The following is an 11,800-nucleotide window of genomic DNA, read 5'->3' as shown; positions in this document are numbered from 1 at the left end:
GCCTCTACGTTTCTGTAGCTTCTCTCACCTCTTCTTCGTAACGTCTTCTTCGCTTCAAGACGCCCTTCTTGTCGATGAAAAGTAGAGGAAAAAGGAGGTGGAGGAAAAGAGAGAGAGAGAGAGAGAGAGAGAGAGGGAGTTAAGTTTTCGAATGTCAAGGTAACGAGATTAGTACGACGAGAAACGGTAATCAGGAATAAAAATGCTAGGACCGACGGCATTTACGCTAACTAATCTGCTTCAAGAGGCGAGGAGGCGCTAACGGAGTTAGGACCAGCCAGCCTCCGCGTTTCCACGGGGTTTTCGTCGCTCGGCCGGCTTGTTAGCCGGATAATTGGCCATTTTTATGCTAAGCAGACCCGTGGCTGTTACGCTACCTCGCATTCTCGTTTCCGCTTTTCTTCTAGTCGCTCTTACCTCCGTTTGATCGTCCTATGGTTTTGTCTTTCCACTCCTGAGAGAAATGGTCTTTTTAAAAAGTTGGAATTTTAAAAAGACGACAGCGTTCCTCGCATAAATTCAAATGTTCAAAAGTTTCGTCTTTTGTGGAAGCTGTGTAACTATCCTAGGATATGTAGTTAATATGCATCGAGAAACATTCTATTAATGTGGTTGAGGAATTCACTTTTTAATGGAATACTATATGGCAAACATTATTTATGAGAAACCTTTATTCGTATTAATCGATAACTACGTTGTATTTTCTTGCAGAAAAGAATTCGATAAAGAAATAGTAAACATCTCCAAGGACGAAAAGAATATCCTCATCGCTAACAAATCGATAACTTTCGTACCGGGAAGTTCATTTCTTCACGGAGCTCGCAAACTTCCAATTTATTATCTAGAATAATTTTCAAAAAGAGAATTCAGTTTTGGGTTGGTCGTACATTCCGATTCACGTGCTCTTTCTTTATAGCGTCGGTCTCCTTTCTCTCTATCTCGCGGTTGCTACAAGATAAGGCTGTAACGGCGGTCTGTGCCGCGGTAAGGCGATTACCGAATCGCGGAAATACATTTCTCTGGTCAAAGTACCAGTGCACCTTTGTGGTAGAAGTCGCGAAAGGAAAAGATTCACCGTCCTCCAACTGCAACGATTGTTCCCCTTCTACAAAGCGAAATTGGACTGGAACGAAACGTATTCCCGGAACGAACTTCATTTTTATACCAATTTTTGTGTGTTTTATTATACCTTTATATTTTCCATACAACTTCGAAGTCTAATTATAACGATTGTTTTACTCTGGATATTTTAAATATGTATGTATTCCGCACACATTACAATTTTTTCTCCATAAACGTACAAATATTCTCAGTTGAAAAATAACAAGCACAGTAAACGATTTCTCTGTGCAATAAAAATCCCAAGGATTATCATATTCCCTTTCAATCTCCCGTGAAAGCTCTGTTTTTATGAAATTTCATTTTCTATCCCCGCTTATGATAGAATTTCGAAATTAAAGGAATCCATCCAAAGAAGATTGAAATTTCGTGTCATGGTTGGCTCTCGGGTGTGCAGACGAATCACATTCGCGGCTGTGATATGAAACAATTTCGCGGTTGCGATTCGATCCCGGAATTACGCGGCCGGCACAGCTGGAGGCTGGACTAGGCGTGGGTGGTGTTGCAAAAATACAGGATGGAAATGCAGAACAAGGAGGCAAAATCCATCTAGTGATTTCACAGGCAATTATGTCGTGACGGCGTGCTGGCTGGGTTACTCTTATTTAACGCCAATGTGCGCCGAGAGCACGCCTCAACGCCCTTGCACCGCGATCCCATTTGCGCGAAATTGTCAATGATAGAATGGCAGATTGAAAACTCGACATTCAGCGTACCCCCTTTCCGTTGCGTTCTCGCCTTTTTTCAAAGTCGTGACCGTCTTTCCTTCATACTATTTTCTTTCGCACCCCGTCGCTACTTCGAGTATACTTCGATTTGTAGTTTGGGTCGCATATTTTGTGGGGTTTGTGATTTTTAAAAGTATGGTTGTTATTATTACTATATTTTATGTCATAATTATTCAATATACTTATATATATCGTAATAATTAGATTGCGGATTTTTATATAAATTCATATTTCTATAAAGAATACTAGTCTAGCTTTATTCTGTCGAAGGAAAAAATGGAATATGAGCAAAGATTCGTTTCGTCAATTTAAATATTATAACGAGAACTATACTTTGGATTCGTTATGTATTGTATGTACATATGTTAAATGTTATATATTTTATATTATTATATTTTTTAATTTTTCATAAATGTACAGATTAATGCATAAAGCAAAAATGTTTAAAGATAAAGAGATAAAATTATTATTGAACAATTTAAAAATGGATACAACGATGTGAATGTCACGGAGGAAAAATGGCATGATGTAAAGTTGTGCTTGGAGAACAAACGTTCTTGGCAAACACGGGAGATTCTGTTGGTGGGGTGAAATCGTCGGAACGTTGTACACGAGAGTTTCTCTAATAAATTGCACTCGAAACGTGGCCGATCCCTCGAAAGTGTCACCGATATCTCTCGGTGTCGGTCGAATCGAATGAAAAGAAAGCAGCGATAACTCGATTATCAGAGACCCAGATAAATAGACGATGGCCAATGCGCTTTTACCAGGAACGAGTACTACCACTCGAACGCGTCCAATGTCCGGAAGCTGCATTACAAGAATGTCTACGGTTTCCGTTTCTATTGTTACCAACGTTTTATCGCGCCGAACCACTTCTACTGTCTTTTGGAAATGGCAATTGAATTAATTTCCCTTAGATAGAAAAATTTCTGAAAATTTCTTTAGTTAAGTTCGTCTATAATCTGAAGAATGAATTAAATCAGTAATTTTAAACTAATTCATATGCTGATTATTTGCGTGTGATAGGATTGAATTTGTCATAGTTTATCATAGTTGAATCTATTACAGTTTCGAGACTTAATTTCGGGATGTAACTAGTTGAAGTTAAGTTACTTTTACCGAAACCTTATATGGCTATGCTAATTCCATATGACTATACTAGTCTAATAGTATAATCTAATTCTCGTGATTATACCTGGCTAACGCACAGTAAACAAAAGAAACTCGTTTTTTAATAGCAGCAATTAACTACCGATCACCAGCCAATAGTTGGAGTAGTTGGAGTTGTAATCACGTGTTGTATGTGTTAACATCTACACTGAAAACTTCCAATATAAAATAATCGGCAGATCTTCGAAAACCCCTAACCAATTCTGCCAAACAATTACCCTCATTCCAATCCCCGAAATAAATCATCCTTCAACCTCTCCAATCATTCAAACAAATCATCCGAATGCTCATCCAGTTTTCCAAACTACATATGTACTTTTCTGTCCAACTGCCTATCGCGGTTCACCCCCAACAAAGAAAACAATCCAAACATTAAATAGCATCGAACAACTGAGTAGAAAGATGTTCATGATGACGTTTCACGTCGCTTGGCACCCTTTGCAGCGGCCCCCCCTTACAGGGTAGCCGATCCAGAGGATCTTTTGACAAGGACAGTCGACGCTGTTGTGGGCGCCGCTCTCGGCCACGCTGTCTCTCTCGGCCGCGATATTTACGGGGCGTCGAGGCGTGGGTAACGCTGTTTGCCGCAATTTCTTGTTTCCATTAGGTTGGCCGGCCTGCGGGCTAAATTCCACCCTCACAGGCCCACCTACCCTTCCTGCAGGCTGGGTTGCGCAACTTCGACGGCGGCGCGGGGCGAAACGACAGACGACCGATGGCGAAGGGGAGAGTGGAGGGAAAACGGGGGTGGCGGATCGGCCGACAAGCCTGGCAGGAGGGAAATGGTGCACACAGAGAGGCCTCGGCTTCCACTGTGCGCGATCAAATGACGCGCGCCAGCGCCCACAATAACGGCCTCTTCACGCTTCGCTCCGATCCTATTCCAATCCAGGCCCTCCAACCCCTTTCCATGGGAGACGATCGAGGATCAAGAATCGGACCTCTGGTAACGTGACGCTGGCCCTCGTGGTCTCCGGACAATTTCATTCTTGATCTATAGTCTAGGTTCGATTCTTCGGAGGCGGTGACTTTGAATAAATTTTTAACTGGATCATCCTGGTTTATGGTAGTTTTGGTTATCAAAGAAAGATAGAGCGTTTTATAATTGATGGTTCTTGCGACCAGAAGGAAATTTGACTTTTGAGCAGTACTTAAGATTGGATACTTTAAGGGCAGTGATTTTGAAAATATTTTCAACTGGATCGTTTTCAGTCACTGTATTTTTCATTATTAGCAAAAGATAAAAGGTTGTTTTAGTGGTAACGAAACGATTTGACGCTTGATTAATTATTGGGGTTCGATTCTTAGAAGGCAGTAAGTTTCTGAATTTTTAACTGGATCATTTTGGCTTACAGTATGTTGGTCATTAAAGAAAGATAGGCCATTATGTAGTTGAACCTTGTGGTCAAGGGAATGTTCGACTGCTGATCAGGTTTTAAGATTGATTTTTCAAAGTTAGTGACTAAAGTCTCAAAATGTTGACTTGTGTAAGTGTAGTACTCAGTTCACTCTTTGTAAATCGTTAAACACAAACACATTTATCTCACGATATTATCAATTTCACAAACATTGTATCCGGACAACGGGTAACCAGCAACGACAGGAACGTGGTGCAACAACAAGATTCTATTAAACATTCGACGCAGGGAACAGCAAGGAGAAAGGAGCCGCGGAGAGAGGAATGGCGGATAAAGTGATTCGCGGCAATTAATTCGCCTGTAAATGATAGCGTTTTCATTTTCGCTGATGCCTTGCTGCCACGGCTCGGAGAATAATAATCTATCTTAAATAACCTGCGGGGTTCAAGCGTCGTTGAAGGAGTCTTCATCGTTCGAGCTTCGCTGCAAGATGCTCCAGCTGAAGTAAATGGCGAAAGCTAAAGTAATCTCGGCCAAGAATTCAATTACCGAAGAGTGTTGGGGGATGGTAAAGGGTGGGTCGAGATTTAAAAACAGAAATTATGCCCGTCGTCGATGATATTAGTTACACCAAGTCCTTTTTTTTTATCAAACGAATTTTCTCTTGGACTAGTTACCAAAGTATGAGCAAACGGCAATTTCAACATGCTTTCTGCATAATTCAATATTTGATTTAATAAATGTAGTAACCACGTATTAGTTGTTCAGAGGGCTCACTGACTTAATATCACATTAAATACATTAAAAATTAGGATACATTAAATTGCATTAATATAATTAAAAAGTAGAAAGAAGTCACGATGATATTATTATCGTTACATAAGAACGTTAAATGAAGCACAAATAGAATTCCTTTTGTAGCAACGAAATTTCAGTTGGTTTCTGATTAAACGAACTCCTGTCGATTGAATCTATTTATCTGAATGCGAATTCTTATTATGTGAACTAACAAGTAGTGGACAATATTGGTAAACTATAATATGAACTCTAATTACACGATCTATTTGTCTTTCGGAAAGATCATATACAGGGACTTCTACTGTATCATCAAATAATAGCAACTATTCATGAATGGGATAAACCACAACTAAGAATAAACCTCATTCAATTTTCCCTTCAACATGCTATGCACATGCGAACTTTGACATTTGACCGACTTTACCATACAGTGTCGTGCAGGCAACTACACACCATCCTCGTAAATGTAAAAGAATCAGATCAATAGGAATAATAAAACACACAGAGTACATGTGACATTCCCGTTCCTTGTATAGAACATTGAAATACACTGGCAAATACGTATAATATATATACATATAATTCAACGGCGTCGCGTCGAAGGAATATGCATTAAGCATAAATATAGCAACAAGAATAGCATTACATCAATCGACGAGCCGAACGCGCTACACACGCTCTTGTAATGGGCTAAAAGCTTTACAAAGCGTACGAATAGATAGGTGAAGGAGGGGTGTGGAGAGGAGAGGGTAAGGTTTTGTCGGCGGCGGAGCTTCGCTTCGCGACAAATCCTTCCTTTGTTGGTTACGGGGAAATAGAAGAGCGGAGAGAAGAGAGAAGCGAACGTTGCATTATATTTTGCCTCCGCTGCATATCCATTGGTGCATGGATTCCTGAGCCTCTATCGGGGATGGTTGTCACCGTGAAAAATAATTTGCGCTCGCGTCGCGTCTCCGCGAGCACCGTTCTTTTTCTCTTCCATTCACCCTTCGTCGATTTCCTTCGTTCCACCGATCCACTGAAAATTTCTTCTTCTTTCATCTATTTTACAGATTGTAAACCATCCTTTTTTCTTCTTAGATAAAGAAGATAATATTAATAAGATAAATAAACGTATTTTACAAAAATAAGAATCTAATAAAATGAATTTTTATAAAAATAAAAATGCCTATCTGTTAATGTTTTTTTTTAATACAAACGCGTCATTCTTTAATTATTTATTTGGTTATTTGAAATTTGACGAGTTTATAGAATACAGTGTTTCGTTATTATATTTCAGCAATGTGCAACACGTATAATAATTCTGAACATTTGAAGAAATCGCCAGTGATATAGTTAGGAAGCTAGTATATTGGTACCGTTTTACCCATTTGCATATCTATGATTGAATTATTTAAAGTGAATCGTCGGAGGAACGATAATGACTGGCGAGTCTAGGCGGCCTTACGTATTTATCAAGCGATTTATTCGCGTTATTGGTGCATTGCAGTCGATGTCAGGCGTCGTATGGATAAGTTGAAGACGTTATAACCTTTGAAATCGATTAGAACCACCGTCTAAAGCCACTAGCGGTATACCAACTATTTTGAAACGAAACGAATATCGCACGAATACTCTCAATTTTATTCCATATCTAAACGAACCTTTTATCGATAATCAAATTTTCTCTATGAATTTTAATAAAAAAATTAAAAAATCTTCAAATGAATTCCTTTAAATTCCTTACATTTCCAGTAAATTCTTTCAAATGAAACAGAGTGACGTAGTATCTTCTATATTCACCATATAAGTACACGAAACCAAAAACCAAGATTTGCCAGCAGATAGAATTTTCTTTTGCTAAAATCGAATCTTCCTCTCAGCGGCTGATCCAATGGTCAAGGGATTCCAGAAATGGCGTGCAGAACAGTGGTCCAATTTTTACGCGATCGAAGGAAAGGATCGCCAAGTAGGACTTGAGATGTCATGATATGCCGTGTCTGCTGAGAACTGTTGAAAGGAAATAAAATCAATTCTATATGCCATAGATAGAAATACTGTTGAGGAGTAAGGAAAACGAAGATAAAGTACAACGTATCCTGTATAACGTGGATTTGTATAACGCGATAAAAGAACATTAACATTTTGACAGAATTTTGTATAGCAATACTGATCTGTTGTTTATGTATGAGTAATCAAGCTAATAGTCATATGACATAAAGGGCTACGAAAAGTTTAAAAGGTGGAATCATTAACAGAATATTAGGAGTCTTTCGTTTGTCTCCCGAGCGAAATTAAAAAACAAAAATTCGAGGATTATCACAGGATTGACAGAAATATGAAAGAATTATCGATACAACGTTAAAAACCTTTGCGTTTATTGAAACGGGAACTAGAACGAGAAGGAGAACGAGAATAGCTATAAAAATTCCAGGACTGCAACAGGGCTTAACAGTCAGTTGGAGGACCATTGAAACCGGAAGAACCACGCTCGACAATGTTACACAGGGTAGAAGAAGGTAGGAATGAGAAAATAGAGCAGAACGTGTGGAGAAAAAATGTACGTTCGCCTGCATCGGGGGCACTTTCGAAATATCAATTTGAAACAGCCACGGGTATAGGTATGCGTCATACTTTCCATCGACCATTATGGTCGGCTTTCCATTTTTATTTATATTTACCGCCGCGTGGCCTGCCAGCCCCTACCAGCCGCGATTTTATATCCGTCGTTCTCGGGTCAGTCGGTACGGCGCGGAAACGAGAGGGAAAGCCGGAATACTGTTGGAAACAGGCAGGGGTGAAAGGGGTGAGGAAAGGAGGGAATCATTGGCCGAAGCTTCCCACCCGATATTTTACGACATTTTGTTTCCAATCCGCGGTAGAAGGTGTCGGGGCATCACCGGCGTCGGGCCTTATGCGACTTTTATGGCGTTAAATCGTGATGAAGTATCCCCGGAATGGCCCCTTCTGCCAACCTTTTTTTTCTTTCCTCTCTTCCTTCCTTCGGCAGACCTACACGCGATTCTTTCTCGAAGCTTGAAGCATGGGACGCTTCGTCGGAAATGATCTTTCCCAGATTTACTCTCTTCCTTGGGTGTTATTATTATTGAATGTGCACTTTACTCTGTTCGAAGTCCACTTTTAGTATTTATTGAACGTTCATACTGAAATTAAAATCCTCCAAGTTAATCCTATTGCATTTTTTTGGGATCATTGAGTTGGAATAATTGAGCTTTTATTTTCTTAAACGATTTCTTAAACGATTTCTAAACACGAAGAAATCATTGTTGATATGTATGACTTCTTGTTTCAATCCTATGTTAAAAAATATTTCCTGAAACATTGAAAGTCTAACGAGACAACAGTTCTTACAGGTTTAAATAATTTCGTAATCATTTCTCAGATCTACCTAAATTTTTTTAGGTATTCTAATATTTATGAACAAAGATATATGTTCACTCGATAGTAGTGGCACGATCATCGATCGACTTCCGGGTAACAGATTACCTTTTTAAAAGACAGCACTTGACCACAGGGTTCAGTTTATCTTCGTTCGTTCTGAACGGTTTCGCGGTCGCTTTTCGAACACGTCGCATCCCCCACGACTAGTAAAATACTAGCCAGGGCAACATTTCACGGACGGATCTTCATGACCCAGCCGCTACCGATAGGATCGTCGCATTTCCCGTGGACGCTCATATATAAGGCAAACTTATGCCGAACGTAAATTCCCTGGTATTGGCCACGGCTATCTTATCACGTGCGCGCTTTTCCAAGACGCCGATAGACCATGCCCAGACATTATGCGAAATTGAAAAACCGAAAGCGGCCAGTGGGCGCTGCTTGGACGGACTTCCGGTCGACACGAAGGCGGGCCATCGAGGGTCACACGATTCTTGCGGAAAAATCGATAAATCGACGAAGGACGTTATCGGAGATCGTAACAGAAGCGTTATCGATATTTTAGAATTTAATTTCTTTTTGCAAGGAAATCATCATCTTCGATATAAATTGGATTTTTTTTTTTGGTAATATCATTTTTAGCTAGTCATTTTATAAAAATTGAAACTACGATCTTCTGTAATGTGATAACGATAAGAATGTGAAAAGTTTGCTTTCAACTATCATGTTATTAGAAACCAGATATAGGTACTATAAATTCCAATTTTCTCAAATTAAGTCAAATTAACTTAATCTCTTAGATTACAAAAGGTAATGTTTGTGATATGATCAATTTTATCAGTATTATAAAAAATGATCCACGTCATAATTTATTACCAAATAGAAATTAGATTATGGTTTTACAAAGCAATCTTTATCAAAGTTTCATAACTTCATGATTCAATTAAATACAGTTTCATGTTCAGAAATTAAAGAAATTCAAAAATGCTACAATATTCCTTCGTCTTTCGGGAAAGAGATAGACATGGACGATGGTCATTTTTGTTACGAGCCTTACTAATTTATTGCCGATATATCGAGGTACTTATTAAACTCTTGTCCAGTTCTCCGTTCATTTTCTCTGGCAAAGTTTCAAGCTCAATAGCAGAAGAAGGCAACGCGATTGTTGACGCACCCGAAGTCGACATACCTCGACATTAAACCGCGAAGCGGGTGGGGATCCCGAAAACCCTTGGATTGTCTGCGCCATGGCCTGAAATAACAATAACGCTATTCAGCGTGGTGGCATTTGACAGTGGGGTCGGAAACAATGAAACAATCAACCCCGTACTACCTCTCTGCGGGGCTTTCGTGGCGGCGAGAAGAGGCCGGAAGTCAACAGTGCCGGACAATACCGGGCGGCGTCTGACTACCGTCCCTAATTAACCAAGTTCCCCAACTTGGGCCGGACTTGACGACCCTTGATGCATAATTATAGCCGCTGCTTGGGAGAATATCGTTTCTACGACGATTCTTGGCCACGTTTGTGTCCCTTACGACCGATCAACGTCCCTGTTACCTAGTTTCCAGACGAATATTCGCACGACCCACTTTGCCAATTGATCCTCTGTCGAAGACATCGTGTATTCTTGCTCTGAATTCGTTCTTCGACTTCGATGTTCTACGTGTAATATTTGTAAAATTGATTCTTGTTGGATTTTAACATTTATTAATAAGTAATTTTGTTTTACAAAGGTAAATGCGAGTTATATAATTGAAATAAGGTATATAGTAATGAACATTTTAGGAGTTATGAAACATTGTTCATAAAAATATTTGCAATTTAATAAATTTCACCTCTATTCTCATAAAAAACGGATAATCTTTAAATAATATAAAGAATTAAAATAGATTAAGAATATAATATAAAAATACTTCGCCTAAAAGAATCGCGACCATGTTCAGAGCTTCGAGTCATCTTTTATGTTAACCCACTATCAGAATTCACAGGATTATCGTCGCCCTATAAAAAGGGAGAACAGGGCGAGGTTGGAACGAAGAAAAAGATGCGACCCTGACGCTATTAACAAACTTCTCACCGCTACCCCTGCATCCATTGCTTTACCACGTTGCATCCCTTTCTCTCTCTTCCTCCTCCTCTGTTTCGCTGCATTTTATTATTCGCATAATCGGATCTGGGACGGCGATAGCGCCGGTGATTTCGGGTTTGTCTACGGTAACGCAGTTGTCGGCCCGACAATGCCACCCCTGAATGCCTCATTGTCTGCCAGGACCGACGCCCACTCAAAACTTCCACTCGCGCCATCGCCGCCCGTCATTTTCCGCAATCAAACGATTCGTGCGATGCGCTCGAGCTCCCACTCACGCGGTGCTTACAAAAGCGCTTATATAATTTGCAATTAAAATGTCTATCGAGTCGCGTGTCGTCTCCTTCGTATTCTTTAATTTGTTTTCTTCACGTTCAAATGTCGTCCGAATTTTTTGGAGCTAAGAGAGTTTTGGAAAAAGGTGTGGCATCACGGAGTAGTCTTTACACACTGAAGGATGAAAGTTAAACATTTCTAATTTCTCTTATAGACAGTGAGCTCGCTGTCTTTTCCGTTGTGAACTGGTTATGGCAGGTATAAGGTAAGCCAGATTTATGAGAAAACGATGGTGTCCATGTATTTATGGATTTAAAGGTAAAATATCCAAAGTATACTTTATAATATTTAATGGGATAAAACAAATCTCTATTTGCTTCTTTTCCTGATATTATTTCTTTAATCATATTCGTACAAATATTTGCATAAATAACTGTCCATAATTTATTTATGAATCTGTAAGAAGTTGCTTGAATATTTTAATCTTCTCCTTCAGCGTGGATCTTCATTTGTCTAAATACTTTGTAATAGCATCATGTGTGGGCTTTGTGTTTGTGAATTTTTTGAAGATTATTTTCGTACACTAACAAAGAGTGGATACTTTTAATAAAATTAATGTTAACTTTTGTTAAGATCAAAATATAATTTACATATAAACAAGAAAATTAAAATCCGTTACTTTCATAAATTTAGCAGTTCTAACTTTGAAACAGCCCTTTATTAACATGTTTTCCATGTTTTTCATTTTCCATTTTATTGTAATTATTTTTATATAGTATATTTAAGTACACGTTAGAAACTGGATACTAACACTAGTATTAAAGCTTATTCGGTATAACACACTTCCTACCTAATCCCTTACCTCTTTTCATCATTAAAA

This window comes from Bombus vancouverensis, chromosome 4 (assembly GCF_051014615.1).
Source record: "Bombus vancouverensis nearcticus chromosome 4, iyBomVanc1_principal, whole genome shotgun sequence".
NCBI lineage: Eukaryota > Metazoa > Arthropoda > Insecta > Hymenoptera > Apidae > Bombus > Bombus vancouverensis.
Note: the sequence above shows the minus strand (reverse complement) of the source record.